Source organism: Pezoporus wallicus, unplaced genomic scaffold (assembly GCF_028554395.1).
Source record: "Pezoporus wallicus isolate ANWC-B61680 ecotype Strahan unplaced genomic scaffold, APGP_CSIRO_Pwel_v1 contig_2012, whole genome shotgun sequence".
NCBI classification, from domain to species: Eukaryota; Metazoa; Chordata; class Aves; order Psittaciformes; family Psittacidae; genus Pezoporus; species Pezoporus wallicus.
The window spans coordinates 4,239,207-4,256,823 of record NW_026639840.1 but is presented as its reverse complement, the minus strand read 5'-3'; the positions used below and the strand labels follow the sequence as shown (position 1 = coordinate 4,256,823).

General features: G+C 37.2%; 1 protein-coding gene across 2 annotated transcripts in view; it reads left to right on the top strand.

Moving 5' to 3' along the window:
• RASGEF1A (RasGEF domain family member 1A) overlaps positions 1-17,617 on the top strand; it is a 166,327-nt gene that overhangs the window by 95,223 nt on the left and 53,487 nt on the right. The window lies entirely within an intron of this gene.

The window sequence follows — 17,617 nt, the reverse complement described above, 5'->3', positions numbered from 1 at the left end:
GTGAAGAGCACAAAGTAAATCAACTGGCTTAAAGGCCAGAATAAAATTCATTAAAATGTGGAGGAGAAATTGTCAGCCTACACTGCAGCACTGCTGAAAACTACCAGAGTACTGGCATGAATCATAGTTGAGTCAGTTATGTAACACTGAAGTAAAAATAAAAGCAGTGCTCATAGGTAATGACAGGAATATTATATGCTATATGCAAGATAGGAGAGGTAATCACGTGTTTCTTGTCAGTACATTCAAATGGTGTACTGGGCTCAAACTGGAGTTTTCCACAGTGGAAAGGATAGACAAAACACAGTGACCAGGAGAGAGAAGCAGAAATGAAAATACATTTTGGGAATGCAACTGGATTATTTCATTTACAGAGCACCAAACTTCATTCTACAGTAAGTGAAGTTTCGCATAAAGTGGATAGAATTAATTGTTCTCAATGGCCACATGCACATTGTGGGTTTAGAATGAGATGAAAAAGGGGGCCACAAAGGAAAGATGTCTGTTTGAAGCAAGAAACATGAAAGTTATATATTGTGAACATGTTCACCTGTTATTACTGAATTACTTGAACAGGGTGGGTACTGATGCAGTCTTGGTCTAACAAAAGAGTGCAAACTTTGCAGAATATGGAAATGAACCCAGCACTGGACATTAAAAAGGGGAAAGAGGAGTAATGAATGGGAAGAGGCTCCTTAAAAAAAACACCTCCTAGTCAAGAGAAAACATTAAACAAATTTTTTAGCACAGTGCTTTCTTGGTATTTGCAAACGCTTGAGAAAAAAAATGTCCACCAGGAAATTTGCAGACAAATTCAATCTTCCTCAGTGTAGGGTGCTGAACTAGGCAACCTCATGAGGAGAAAGGAGCCTTGCTTTCTCTTATTCTATTATCAGATGCATTAGGAAAAAAAAAAAAAAAAGAAAAAAGTAATTTTTGAGAGTAAATTATAGGATCTAAACCGGAGCTTTAACTGAGATTGATAAGAAAAGAGTAATGATGCTCCAGTCCTAATGAAACTTGCTTAACATGGAGAGTTTAATGTGGTTTTATGTTGGTTCCTTTTCTTCTGAAACAAACTATTTCAGAGATGAGACAGACAACTAGGAACTCTGGTTAACATACTTGCCTTTTTGTATGGCTTAAATTTTGCTTCTTACCTTGAACAAAAACTATCAGCTGAAGATTTTAAACCAAAAAAAAGGAGCTAGTTTATTAGCTTAGTCTGGGCTTGCGGGAAGATTTAGGTTTCTTCCAAATTCCAAATAATTTCAAATTAAAGAAATATCAGAAGATGCCAAAAAGATTGCATTTAAGTTGTTTCCCAGCAGGTGTGTTGCACAGGAACTGTCTCATGCTGTGCAGCATTTCAGGGCCATAACAATCAAATGCCATTACAATTATTACAGTGATGCATTGCCTATAGCCATGACCCCGCCACCAGGGAGGTGCTGGCCAGTATTTCAGTAATCCTTGATGGCTTCCTGTCTAACCTTCTAATCTTTAAAGGTTCAGACATGTGGAGAAGCAGAGCACTTACTCCTAGATACTAATCCATGCTGTTTGCTTCAGATTCTAAATTAACTACTTGCAGCTTCAATGCTTTAAGATATCTCTACAGTGTGAATCCGGATATAGTGCATTGCCTCATTTGAGTGGCTGGAACCCTGGAGCCAGGGCTACAAGGTTGGGAAGGGAGAGCCCTGCCCTAGAGCAGGCACTGCACCAGCTACTAAGTAGGAGAAAAATGACTGCTACTGCTAAACCGGGGACACCTATGCAGGACCCCTACATGGTACTGGTAAATTTGATATCACTGTCTCTCATCTTCCTGAAATAGTTATTTTTTTTATCCCCATTCCAAGAAATGGATGGATGGCAACCTTCCCACCAACCCCACCTCCTCCCTCCCCAACTCCCCCAGAAGAGCACTCCTGATATGATTTGACGAAGCTCTGAGAAGAATAATTATGCCAGGAATAATGCTACTGGTTGATCTACCTGAAAGTGCCTATTATGAGCAGTCTTTCGCAACTTTCAGCAACTCACTAACAATGTGTTGCTTCCTCTGGGTGTTTGAAATAGTTTTATAACACATTCTAACGCTAAAAAATTTAACAACTGCACATACCACTTGGCAGTTCTCTCACCTGTATCTTTTATCACATGAAGTATCAAGCACTGTGTGTTATTGTACTTATTTTATTCTGCAGCAGCTATTTTTAAATAGATCACTCTGCAGAAAGTTTTTGCGAGCATTTGTTTTCACACAGCTTTACATATTTACTTGAATAAACTGTATTAGGTTTAGCACATATATTACACATTTCCATTCCAGTTTTCTTTTCAAAAGAACAAATTATATGACAGAAAAAAAACAGAACCCTGAAATACAGACATAGTCAGTAATTTTATCTAAATGTTTAGCTGAAGTTTATGCTTTAAAGATTTATGACTTTCACATTATCTCTCATTTCCAGTTACTTCTGTGTGTGCAACTTGCAGGGTATGCGCTATGCTTTATCATTTCCATATGGTTCTGAGTTCAATTAATTAAGCTGTAAGGTTTCCAGTCAAAGTACTGGTGTTGGGAGTAACGAAGATTCTGTTATAGATTTTTAAGTATCTCCCACATTGCACTAATTCACATAACCTTTATGTACCACAGAGTGCCCTGCATGTGGAAGCGAAATGCTTGGTGGGGAAAAAGCATTTAGTAGTTCACAGCAAAATACATGTCATTAGAGATGCATTTACAATGGAATTTGACTTAATAGTGATAGAGGCTTAGAGACATTGTGTTAATGCTTCATAGCAATAAGGTTGTAGCAAGCTTTTAGCGCAATATAATGATTCACAAGGTTAAAATTATACACTAAGCAGTATGTTATGTTTTCTGTACATACACAACTTGGCAAAACACAGCTCCTTCAACTTGAAAACATAATTCATAATAATTGGCATTATCTTCCAATTTTGCTGGCACTAGAAGCTCCAAAAGAAAAGGAGGTTAAACTATCCACACACCACTATTGTATAACTAGTTTTATGTCTCTCTTCACAAAAGCTTAATATTAAATCCACAGATATTGTTGTTTATGGGAAATTCATAATGAATAAAAGCTACGTATAATGTTGTTTTCAGTAAGAGGCCATTTACAGACTAGGTTCTTGCCAGCTCTGTACAAAATCCTTTTAAATGACCATGTGGAATGCCTTTGTTGGGCAATGAACACCAAAAATTATCATAAAGATTTTTGTCAGAGTTTACTTTGCATTAGCTAGAAATTTTCATTAAATGCTGTACATAAATTATCAAAAGTGGTTTCATGACATCCCTTAACAAAGGCGTAACATGAGAAAAGTGCAAGAACCAGTGTTCTTGCACTTCTCTTTCTTTTTCAACTAGGGGGTTTTCCAGAGCCCATAAAAATAACTCTTTGTTATATTCCAAGGTGAATTTTAATATGTACAGGAAACTACAAACTGACAGCTACTGTGAATAAAGCAGCCTTTTTATCTAAATGATAGGCATGCCATCCGGATCCCTGTGCCATGTTTACCTTACACATGCTGCCCTCCCGCTGATCTGAACATTTGAAAGGGTATGCCAGTGTACAGAGAACTATTCCTTGGCCTCTCTGCTAAGATGATAAGCAAAGGTCTTCTGTTCTTTATCATAGGGATACCTTTCTACCCACAGATGGCTGGTTTGAGGAGTAAACCCAGACAGAAAAGGCTGGTAGAAATACATATCAGATGACAAATGGGATTTCCAACACAGGATATAAAACCACATCAAAATACAATATTTTTTTTAGCTTTGTGCAAAATGGCAGCCAGACAATTTTTGTATTTAAAAATAGTTGTGTGAATTTGAATCAATCTAATTTTTTAGCTGCTTCTTTTAATAATGTCTAATTCATCAGACTGGCATGAAGGAAAAACATGGTTTGTACTACAGACAGTTCTACTAGGTATCCAAAAATCAGATATCAATATCAGCAAAGTCAGATATTTTACTTTCATATGTTTCCAAGTAAAATATCCTTGCAGTGACAATTGACAACTGAGAGAGCTGTAAAGACGAATCAATAATCTGCTACAATTGCTGCACGTATCTGAATTATACAGGGGTAACTGGGAGTAGCTAGAGGAAACAATTGAAATAATTGGAAATCTTGATATTATCTACATTTCCATACTACAGTCCTACTGCACCAAAAAGTTACATCTAGATGAACACATACAGGGACAGTACTGAATGCTTAGGCAAGTTAGGAATTTGGAACACATCATTAAATCCCAATACTATTTTATCACAAGCAGTGACAGATGATGACCAAAAAAAGAAACTCTGAGGAAAGACCCCTGAAGACGGCTGGTTATCAGACACTTTACACTGGCAAATTTTAAGGAATACTAAATTTTTGGCAAGCCCTCAGGAATTTACTTAATCAAAATTCATTTTTATGCAAGTTGCTCAGTTGCTAGTATATTCATACTAGCTGAAGAAAAAAAAAAATCTCATCTAGAAACAAAATAAAACTGGGATAGGTAGTTTTTAGTCCTCTGGAAATTTGAAAATGGGAGCAAAATGGGAAGAAATCACCAGCAGATCTCTTGCAATTTACAGACACATTTCTCCTTTCCACTACAACCTTAACAGAGCCTCCTGGGCCAAAACACGTAGAGGTCTCTGAATTTAAGTGACAAGAAGTAAAAGTGTTGGTTCTTTTCGGAAACCAGATTTCAGAGAGGTGAATACTGGGAGCAGCCACTGAGGCTGCAATTCCACAGCAGACCAAGCCTGCCTGACTGCTGGATTCCTCTGAAGGTCAGCCTCTGCACCCGCTCACTTTGGGCCATATATTTTGGGCCTTCCTCTCATACTGATTCCCATCACTGATCATATTTTTCACCAACATACACATCAGTAGGAAGCTCATCAAACTACCAGAAGCAAATAGTTTTCTCATAACATTTAGTTATGACAGTGAATGCTGAATAGATGGCAATAAGGACTGGAATTGCTTCTGGGGATTTCCTCTTCCCTGCACACCCCATGGCAACAGGGACCAGAGGAAAGAAGCAGAAATTGTACTTTTGCAAGGAGCTGTAGCTGGAGGCTTATCAGGTATGAAGGCAACCTACAAGCGAAATACTCTCCTTTGGTGTTAGCCAGAGTATGAACTGCAAAAAGAAAACAGTCTGCTTTTACCAATTTTATTTCCTAAATCAGCAACCAGGAGCAAGTCAATGCACATTTAGATGCAGCTACCATTGTTATTTGTTATAAAATACGTATTGTAGCAATACATTTTGAAGCGCCAAAATGCTCCCACATCAAAAGGAAATGCCACTTTACCTTGATATGTTGCTAGATGAAAGTGTATGGGTTTTAGCTTTATTACTGAAATACACAGACTAGTGAAGCAAACTGAGTTTGTACTCTATACATTAAATGCATGAAATACCAGTTTTGTTGTGGAAGACCAGAGAAAGAATAACACGAATAACCATCCTAGCAACAATGGAAACATTTCTGGAAGAAGCATTTACCAAGTCAAATAGGATTTTTTTTCTCTATACCATCGCTGGTATATTCATTGATCCTTTGTGTTGCTATGTGTAGCAGGAGAAAAAGATTTCATATATTCAACTTCATACCTACATGCCAGAAATCTTCCAGAGACAGCTAAGAGCACCACAGTATGACAGTCCTCAAAAGGCAAGTAAGATTAGCTTCAAAGGCATTTAGCTTTCCTTGCTCTGTAACTCTTTATACTCCCTAGTCTGCAACATTGCTGCACTTCTTTCCACAAACCAGCCATGACTGGTCTGCAGCCTGTCCTCCGTTAAAGCCTACAGGGAAAAAGCAAGTTAGCCAAAAGCTTATGTTTATTCCAAGTGTTCAAAATGTATAGTCCTATATGATTAATTTCTTGGTATATATTTGTACAATTATTATTTTCCTCTCAAGTTATATTTCTGAGTGGCTATAGGAATATGAACTATTTTTTGTCAGCTACTGCATTTCACTCTTTTCTCCGCCTGTGTTGCGGTCACCATCAGCATTCACATACTAAAGTACAATTAATTAATCCAAACAAGATTATGGCAAGCACTATGTAGTTTTTTTAAATAATGCTAAAATAATTTTTAAATAAAGTTTTTGTAAGTGTTTTAAATATGTGTGTTTATACATGTGTGCACACACACACAAATCAACACCCATAAAATTTTAACAAAACCAGCTGGACTTTTACACCAACCCACCACACACAGTAATGCATTGTCCCTATTCAATGGCCTAGTCAACCTCTGGTTAAACAGTAAAGCTGGGATCAGGACAGTATTAGCTGATGGTATGTCAATGGAGATACTTCATAATACGTAGCACTGTTATTTTCAAATATTATTCTAAAACAAGAACATATATTAAGAAAGCACAAAGAACTGAAATGTTCATTTTGCTTAGCACACTGAACACTGTACTTCAATAATTGTGTTTCCCATTCAAAGTCCTTTCCAACTCTCAGATCCCACTTCTCATATCACCACTAAGTTGTCACAGCACTCCTACTATTAGTTAAGATAAAATAGCCTTTTTCATATTATTTTGGATAAACCTAATATCCCAGTTCACAATAGTACTCAATGGATGCCAATGTTTTAGGAGAGTTTCTGAATTGAGACCGAAGTAATAAAATTAACATATTCATTTCACCTTCTGTTTTCCAAAATAAAAACTATTTCAGAATTAATCACATGTGAGTTAAAACAATATGCCAAAAGGTCGGAGAACATTAATTATATAGTAAAAGACAAAAGCTTATTTTTAACACCAAACACAATTCCTCTCTTTACACACAGTATTTTAAGGAACAGTCCTGCAAACTTCTACAAGCTATCCTACCTCGAACATTTCATAAAAGACCTTCCCACAGACATGTTGGGGAATAACGCACAGTGGTATTTTTTGTTCCTAACATGCTCATCATCATTATCAGAGCAATCTGACTAATAATCTCTATTTTCCTGTTAACACTGAAAAACAAATTAGTATCCTATAAAGCTTCCTTAATTGTGATCCTCTGCTCTGTAGAAATTGAAATTATGCTATAAAAATCTTTTCACACAAGTCATCATACATTTTATTAATGGTTCCAGTCATTATCTGTGAATAGGAAAGGCTCATTAACAGAACAGAGATTGTGACTAAATCACACTAGCAAGCTTGATGGCATTTAGGCAATCTTTAGACCAGATTGCCAAATCTTGCTAAATTTGTGACTTAACAGGAGCTGGTTTTGAGAGATCTGGTCAAGTTCCCTTGACAGCAACAGAAATCCCCCTATCAACTTCAACCAAGATCAAATGCAGGAAAGACAAATCCATACCCAAAAGACAAAAGCTCAGAATAACTCACCAGTATTTCTGAATGAGATGCTTAATTGTGCTTTTTTATGTTCAGGTCTGGAAACAAGTGACCCTCCACTTGGCTGACAGAGACTTCTTAAAAATACAAGTTCTAAATGATTTGTACTTGCCTTTATTTAGGACAAGCTTTTTCACAGCAGGCTTGTAAGGTGTTAGGAAGAAAGCTCATAGCAACTGTCTACAAATTCAGTTTTAAAATTGAATTGACATTAAATAACACAGATTAATTCTTTCTAGAACGGTAACCCAAGCAGTGTGCATCAAGAGAATATCTTATCTTGATGTTTTTACTAGAACTAATGCAGTAAGAAAGTTATTTATCATAATTTGTTGTCCTAAAAAAACAAACATTGGTATTTTGGGGGGTTAAAGAGTGCAGGTGAGAGTTACAGGAGGCAACAATAGACCTACCAGTTCATGAAACAATACAACAAATGGGTGCAAAAAGACTCAAAGGACCTTGCTCTTACAAATTATGTCAACTGAATTTGTGATAATGCTCACAAGAAATGTAGCAGATTTCCTGGAAGCACATTCCTGCAACTGCTTGCAAGTATGCTTTCTGCTAAAGTTGGAACAAGCTCTTTGATTTGAATGAGACAACAAATTTTAAACGGTTACACACATTCTTTGTAAATAAGGACCTGAGAAAGGATGTGGAATACAGGAATATAGGTTTTGCACAGATGATGCAAATATGGAAAAAGAATAAATTCCTGGATTCTGAAATTTCAGTTACACCCCTGCTTTGCTCTATTTTTTGTGCATCTTTAGGTCTGAGAAATACAAATAGATAAACATTCTTTTTGTTGTTAGCCATTTTTGTCAAAGACACTTGGACATACTTGAGCAACAGTTGTTAAAGTGGGTTACAGAAATTTTTCTTCCAGGAACTGCTAAAAAGACTGAAGTGTGCATTTGAAACAGGGCTGGAACAGGGCAGATTAGCATAGCAGTTAGCATGTTGGTGAAAAACCAGCATAGGTTGTCCTGGAAACTAACTGTATTGTACCAAGGATTTGTTGTTGTTGAAGTTTGCATGCAAAAAATCTCACACCAAATTTAGCATAATAGTACTTTGCATGATGTAAAGCTGAAAAATCAGTTAGCTGTAAACATTTGATGTTTGTTCAAGCTAATTAATCCTCTAATAGCTGCAGTATTCAGATGAGAAGCTCATGAGAATAGATATGTAATTAGTTTTCCAAAATTCTATTTGTGCCAATTTCATAGCATTTTGTTTTACAACCAGCAAAGAGCACAGAAGGCGGAAGGGGAGATGCTGGAGTACTGGAGAAAGTTAAAGACAGCATTTTAATGGTGGAAGCAGGAGGGACTCCCTGTATTACATACAAGGACATTAACTGCAATTATCAGGTAGACCCCAACCAAACAATTACTTTCTAAGCTCCTAGAGCACTAAAAAAGGATGAGAAATAGCCAACACAAACTTGTCAAGAACTGGTCTTGTCAAATCAGTTGTCAGGTTTAACTTCCTTCTTTGACAGGATAACTGGCCTGGTGACTAGGATACAGCAGTAAGAGTGACATATCTTAACAGTGCTAAACATACTTGGTCTGTCAGAAGGCATTCTCAAATGGAGCTTAAGAAAGTTTCTTCCACAGGGAATCAGCATAAGCAGGATCCATAATCAGTTGAAAAAACATAGTGGAACCATAATTATCAGTGGCTTGCTACTGCATTAGGAAGCTGTCTCCACTGGGATTACATGTGGTCTACACTGTAGTGTGCCCAGTCTGTTCAGTATTTTATTAACACCACCAACAATGATACAAGTTACACATAAGAAATTTAGGAATGTTACCAAAGTGGGAGGAGAGGACAGGATTTAAATTCAAAGTGTTCCTGGCAAAGTAGAATTTAAAAATAACAAGGCAAAATTCAAATTAGACACATGCATGATGCGCCCAGAGAACTGCTAGCAAACGCATTCACGCAAACAGGAGAACTCAGTGAGCAGGAGGTGTAGAGTATTACAACTACACTTAGTGTGACTGCTAAGAAATAATTTTAAGAGATGAGTGTTGGTAATTATTCCACTTTTTTCAATGCTGGTGTTTCTCCAGCTGGAATAAAGTGCCCAAATTTGAGCTCCAAACTATAAAAACTGAGGAAGCATCCAGAGAAAAGTACAAGAGATTAAAAATACTGGAAAATATCCTACAAGGAAAGATTGCAATTGTTTTGTTTACAACACACAGAAACAAATCTTTCACTAAAACTTACGTCAAAGCCATGTGCCAAGAATACTGTGTACCTCATCTTGGGTGGATTTTAAGTGATGTTTCAGGTCACTTCCAGGCCCCATTGCTATGATGCTCTTCCTGAAATATTTCCAAGACAAAACAAACCCCCTAACTGAAAGTCTTCATTGTATAAAACAGATGTAGAAGCAGAAAGGTTTAAAGAACAAACTTGCAAATGATAACAACCGAATGAGGTAATGCATATAATTAAGAAGTAAAAAAAAAAAAAAAAACCCAAAAAAAAACCCCTACTTAATCTGTATGCAATCTAAAATTAAACTATATTAACATGCTTCTCAAGAGAAGCATACACCATGAAAAGATATCACAGAAAGAAAATAATCAAAGAGCTTCCACCCTTGATATTAAGGGAGCAATTACTCCCGGTGGCCCTACATATCACAGTAATCGGAGAAATGGAGAAAATAAATAAATAAATAAATAAAACAATTCAGATTTAGCATTTAGTAACTGAGGAAAAGTTCCTTTTTCAGCTGCAGAAAAAAATAAAGATGAGAATACCTGTCTTCCAAATCAGCCAAGATGTATTTAGTATCACCTAATAATGACAAGGACCTAAGAAGATTCAGAAAAAATATTTTAAAATGTTTTGGCACTCTGGCACTGACCACAGTAGATTGAATTATGTTAGGCTTCTTAAGTGCAGACTAATCGGGCTTTCCACAGGAGATCAAATGCCTGTGTTAACTATCGATAAGAAATTGCAACTCACTTTCATGGGGCTATGATTAACTACGAATAATCTTTACAAAACTTTTTTTATGAAATCTCTTTCAGTTCAGTGAAATCTAAGAGGCACTTGAAATTACTTCACTTGTACAGACTATATATTATCTCTACTGGAAATCTGCATGAAAAAGTTCTCTCACATGTACCTACAAAGGAAAGACAAAAGCTTAAACAAAGAGAGACACTATTGCCATGGGTTTCTTCGTAGGTCTTGTACCAGTGAAGGAGCTGAGTGGGTCACAGGACTGGATGTCGTGGGAGCTGAACTGTTTACCTGGCTTTGCCATTAACTCAGAACAGCATCAGGCAAAAATCACTAAGCAGAAACCCCATTGTCTTGAAAAATAAAGCTAGTTTTTTAAATCCTGCTCAGTTGATGAAGGAAGAGAACTAAATTATTGTTACCCTGAGAGGCAAAGACCACTTCTGCGTCTTTGCACGCTGTTTTAAGAAACTCATTCAACATCCCCAGCCAGCAAACCTAGCTGCTCAAAAATAATCTATTAAAGTCCAGCTCTCCACCTTTAAGATTGACTTTACTTTACTGCATTCTATAGAGTCTTTAGACAAACGATGTCTCACAAAATGGTTAACACTAATTTTAGAAACAAAAGAGTTCACATAAATCCTTTGGTTCAGCACATAAGAAAAAAGGTGAATGCATGCAAACAGAAGGATTGGTTGAGACCCTGAGGATATGACAGAGAGATGGAATAAAAGTAGCCTATATCTGTACAAGAAGGACCAAATGTGCAAAGTGTGTCTTAGCCAGGTAGGTTATGGCAACTGTCACCTGGAATCCACAAAGCAAAAGTGTTAGAGCCACATGATGCATGGCCTACATGATCTGTCACTCTGTGGGCACAACAGTAGATCAGAATCTTTCTGGGACTCTCAGTCTGGACTTTCCATGAATTACAAAGCCAGACCGCTGACAGAGAACAAAATTCCCTGTGCCCCTACATGCAGACATATTCCCAGTGGCTAAGTCAGAATCAAACTGCAGGTTTGTGGCAGGCAAGAGCATGGGACATGACTGACATGATCTATTTCTATACATCGTCTTGTATGGCACTGAGCCTCATTTTCAGCTGACGTAATGATTTTAATGGAATTAACAATAAACTATAAGATGAAAGGGATGGTTTTACCAGAATTATGTGACAAAGGAATGCGAAAGTAGACGCATGCAACATATGCTCAAGCAAATGTTCAAAAAAGGAAGGATACAACCAACAAAATGAATCCCTTAGAACTTTGAAGCAAGGGCCTTATATTTTCTTATACCCCTTATCCTGACGAGTCATGCTTTCTCTCCTGTCTATAGCACACAGCCATAAGATAAGAACCTGCCAGCTGAGTTTTTCCAGGTGCATTTTCTGCTGAATAATGACCAAATTGTGGCTTTTTTTTTTTTTCCTGTGGTCTCATTTGTCACAGCAAGCTTTATTTATTCATTCAAGTCTATCTTCCATAGAGCGGCCTTTTGCATCTACCAGGAAAACAACGTGTCACACAGAGAAACAACAACATCATGATTCAGGCTAGAAGCAGAGTTCACTGTCTGCTGGCCCTCAGCCCAGATCCTTAAGTGTCGATGTTTATTTTGTAAGCCTTCATTACCATAATAACTATATTTTATTAGCAGAGAATTTCAAGCTCTTAATACGTGTCCGTCTTTTCATGGCTACAAAATATCTGAAAAGTCCAAGCTTTTCTTCACTTGCTTTTCACTTCAACACCAACACATCCTGGCTGCAACACCAGCCCCCCTTCTTTCCAGACATATTCTGGCACCCTCTTTCATATTGACATTTTTCTTGGAAAAAAACCTGCATCTCAGACCTCTTCACCTTCTTCCGCATTATCATCTCCAAACACTTTTTATAAAAATTCTCATATTGTGACTGTACAAACCATTTTAAGATCAAAGAGTTTGCAGTTGCCTGTAAACAAGAAAAATGCTGAAGATTTACATGAGAAATTGGTGTTTTCCAGGCTGCATTTTTTCAGTTGAGCTGCTGAGTTTTTCCTTTCAGAATTATGGATAATTGCTTTTTCCACAGCTTCTGCTTTGGTCACATGTAGCGACCGCCTGAGACCTCATGCTCTTCAGAGGATCCTCATTTTATTCTTGGACATGCACTAGGGAACATCAGAAATCATAAGACTGCAGCAATAATATTTCAGATAATAGCTGAAAGCATCAGCTTATACACTGATTGCTTTCACTGAACATTCAGTATATAGAGAACCATCTGAAGAGAAATAAAGCAAAACACAGTAAGACAAAACAAACAACCCCTTACATTTTAACACAACTTTTCAACTGGAGAGTGTTTATTAAGAGACAAAGGGTGGCTCATCATTAATGTAAATATAAATTGATTCACGAGTGGGGACACTTGGGTTTAGAGAAAATCAGTGTTTCAGTGTGATCCCACTATAAATACTTGTGCTAAGAAAGATGATCAGAAATGGAAATAGGATCCAGTAATGGAGATAGGACACTGGAAATTTGGCACGAAACTTGCAAACATTGAGCCCATGCCAAGCAAACATCTTCACAAAGGAAATCCCCAGTAAATACTCCATTTCCTGAAAAGTGTACAGCATTTCTGCATCCAGAAGTTCCCCTTCTGAATTGCAAATAGAAATGCTTTCAAACAAAAAAAGAAACAAACTTAGTACAAGTAATTTAAGCCTGTATTTAGCACCATAAAGAGTTCTACACAACGACACAATAAGGCATAGTACAGCCTTGCCAATTAGCTGTCCATTTCCAATTTTAAGCACTGAAATAAGTGTTCATAAGGACATGGATGGAAATAAAACTCGAATTAAGACATGGAAAAATATATATTCCATCCTCAACTTCCCAAGAATGCTTCAGAAAAATAAGAAGAGTAAATGCCAATACAGCCATGTGAATACCAAACCAGAGACAAGGGAGCTAACACACAGTTCACAAAGGAATCTACAGCAGAATTAGAAAAGGGACTTGCTCCCCACTTGTATCTTCAGACACTCCCAAGATTACATTGTTTTAATCCAATTTATAGTCAGCATGCAAGCCTTACTCTATGTTCTAGGATTATTTGCACATTTCTTTGTAAAGGATCATCATTCTGCTATGATCTATTATAACACTTGGAGAACAGGGGATTGTAATCTTAGTAGCATTGCCAATATGGGCAAAACTCTGCCATCAATAGCACAAAGCTATTCCCTGCTCAGGTGGCCAAAAGATTTATTGGCACCCTGAAAGCTCTCCACAAATAACATCTGTCTAGTTATTATTTGTAACATGGCCGTGCTTGGCTCATGCTTGATGGGACCTGGCAGAGATGGGATCATGCAGGCTGTGGCTTAAGGTCCACATTTTTATTTTACAGGATGTACTTCTTAGAAGTGGTCTCACTGTAATAAAGCCATTTAATATCATCTACATCAGTATGACAAGAATGTCTTCAATAAACTGCAGAAAAAGCTAGAAGAATCACTTAATCCACATTGTCTTTGCTTAAAAACAAAAGAAGAGACCTCACAGTGAAACCAGTCTGGAAGAAAACATTTTATTTTGGCTTGTGTCTCTCCATGCTTTTTAAAAATTGAGTATGTGATTGAACTGGCATCACAGGGGGGAACAAGGGTTGGGAGTCTGTCAGCTTTTTGTATGAAATGAGAACTACAGATAAAGCCTGAGGTTAAAATACTAACATCCCAGGATCACTTTCCAAAGTGCCATCAAAAGAAGTAGGATGACTCCATTTTCTTACAGGTATATAAAGTAACTGCTGAAGTGAGTTTTGTGCACTATGTTGTGTCAATGTTTTAAGAACCTAGATGTTGATATCAGTTCTACAGACCCAAGTCTCACACTCTGGTGTAAAGCTTTGGCATACTATTGGGCTAGTGCTGCTGTACTACTTCCATATGCAAATGTGTGCTTCTGACAGCATTGATCTGCACTGCAATACAGGCAGCCACTCAAAGTGGCACAGCCTGGGGTATCTGCATGATTCCCTACTGCACAACGAAGATGTGCTCTGGGAGACCTGTAAAGAATTACGAATTTTCAGTTCCTTCACCAGCCATTAATCTATGAGAAGTGTACCAGGGACAGCTAAAGTAAAATTTCTCTCCATTTTAAAGGAAGAATTTAGGAGAGTATTAGTCGTAATCTATGCATTTTCCCGATACATTTCTAGGTTTACTGTATTTTCAAAGCTTAACTGACAAACATAATCAAACCTAGTTACCATCCTGTTGTCATGATCATCAGAAAAAAGAAGAAGCTTTCTTTCAAATACAGCAGCTGATTTCAAGCAAAAGTTTCTCTTTCTTACTAACACTCTCTTAAACAAGTTGCATTGGGCAATCAAAGTCAATCTTCAGAAAGCCACAAATCAGACATCATGCAATGATATCCTGTGTCTTTTTTTAGAGTGCTTCCTCTTTCCTACTTTAAATAAACCGAAAGGGAGCACAGTTTTATTCACAGTATATGAGAAATAGTTCAAATAGCTATTTCCTCAAAATCTTCACTACTTGATAAATGATTGCAAATAAAAATGTAAGAATTCCTGCACACTGAGAAATCATGACTGTTCTTTTTCACTTTTATCATAACTATTCCAAGCTTATATTCAAAATGAAATTTTCAGCATCAAAAAATGCTTAGCTCTTGCAATCCTTGCAAATCCCTTCCCAAACTGGCAGTAGAATAATGGGTTATGAAACACCTTTTCCAGGCCAAGTTGCTACTCATCTCAGATCACAGTTCTTGGAATTTCCTCTCTCATGACTACCATCTTCTCCCTTCTGGCAAAGAGCAAGAAAAATGCAGTAAAATATTTTCTCAAAGGAGTCACTACACATGGCTCTGCTGGAGGGTCCCATAACAGTCACTGCAGCAGTCTCCAGTGTCTTGGAAATACCGCAGATGAAGCAGGGTGACAGATAAAGTCTAACTTCTTCACCAGCACCACAGTGCTGGCACCACTGAGGTTACTCATCTGTGGCCCACGACCAAAACACAGCAAGTAGCCCCAAGAGCAACCAACTGAAAAGGTCTCAGCAATATTTTCTATGACTACTCCATGACATCAAAAATACTTCACATATCAAAAATGGAGGGAAAAAAGTGTTGCCTTCCAAAGTCAGTGACTTACAATGGCAAAAGAAGACTATGTCTGTGTTAACAATCAGAAATATTAATTACAATCCACCCACATAAGACACACATAAGATCTAAATAGCACTTACACATTTAAAAAAAATTATTTGTGGTATAATTTTAATATTATCATTATATCTCAACAAGGAAGATCCAGCAGATGAGACATCACTTCTGTATTCTCTAATACCAACTTCTGCAAAAACATCCCACAGAATTCAGTGATTTCTTTGGGATTTTATTAGCTTTTCTTGTCTTTTCCTCTAAACCACTGTACACAAGTTATTGGGTGGATGGGAAAAAAAACCCACGAGAATTTTTTACTCCCACAGTAGTTTCCCACTTCTTCAAAAATAAACATACCATCATGTTTTTACACTTGCTGTAAGTTCCGCTACGTACAATTTTGAGGGGGATGGGGGTTTCCAATTTATATACGCAGTGGTATATACATTGCAGTATCAGTGCTAGCAGGAAGCTGCTCTCTAAAAAAAGGAAGCTGCCTGCCTGCAGCTTTTTGAAGGCACAGCCCAGTTTAACCCCATATGGGCCCACCTACTTTCCTCCAAAGCTGGGCCCATCCAGTCTTTTCAAGTGTGCTATGCGGTTCCAAGAAACAGAATAATAAAAGTCAGAGTAAGTGTTGATTGCATCCATGCATATGCCTAACTCATAATGCAGTAACTATGTAAGGTCACATCTTTCTAATGCTGAAGGTCAAGAAAAACTTTGCCTGGTAACTGCACATACATCACATTTAGGCTATGGCATTAAGAGGCTTTCTCTGATTCTCAGGCAAGATGATGTATGTCTTGCTTTAGACTTATTTGTCTCCTTCACAGTAGACAGCAAAAGGAGATATCCTACAATGGAAAGTCAGTACCTTTGACATTAGAGCACTTTACACTTTATTGAAAAAAGAAATATTTACAAGGAAGCTGCATAAACGTATCTGCCTTCCCAGTACCCATGTTTACTAATAACACAATCTAAATACAATTGTATTCTCCTACTGTGTCATGTTCTGATGGCATCTGCAGCAGGCCTTGAAAGGCCTGCCAGAAGGTCTTTGAATTATTTATAAGGAAGTCATCATCATTCTCCAAGTCATTGGAGAAGCTCTCCATATTTATTGATTGAAAAAAACAAACCAGAACAGCATAACAAGCATAACAGAACAAAAATAACCCCAAACAAAGAAAAACTTACAAACATTTACACTTCAGTTTCAAGCAAAATCCACATCTGTTAGCATGGAAGTGAAGCAGCATTTTTTTATCAACACAGAAAAACATTGTGCCATATGAAAATAAAAGAACAATGTACAACCAACTTAAAAATATGTTTTTCATGTTTCTTCCTTACTTCCTATATTTCCTTCTGTTTGTATAATGAAAATCATAGGAATCAGATTTTGCTTTGAAAACGGTTGCTTTGATCTAAAATAACCCATTAGATTGAGACCATAGGAGTAATAGAAGTTTTTAAAAAGTTGATGTAAACCAAAAGATTGATCAAGCACTAACTGAAAACAAAATTCATTGATGACATTGAATCATTTTGGAAAATTCAGTCTTGAAGGCACAAGTATATGAAGATTTAGTCCTTAATTCCTTATGGCCGTGAAGTCAATATCATTCTCAAAACTGACAACGTACTTGATGTAAAATATTATAAAATATTTATAAATGTAGCCACATACCATTCTTTGTGCAAATGCGTTAATTTTTAGTCTGATTTTCAAGGGAAATTAGTTTTGTGTGCGTATTCCACTTGTCTCTCAAGCTCCCCCCGTATTTAATTCCAGTAAGTAATTCAAAATTGAAAAAGGTAGAGGTCCCAGTGCTAAGAAATACCTGCTCAGAGAAGAACAACTCAGATTAGTGCCATCACTGAGAAAAGAGCTTCAGCTGCAACAGACCTGTGTGGCTGGTGCCAGCCAGCACACTCACAGCTCTATTTCATATTCAGGGAGAA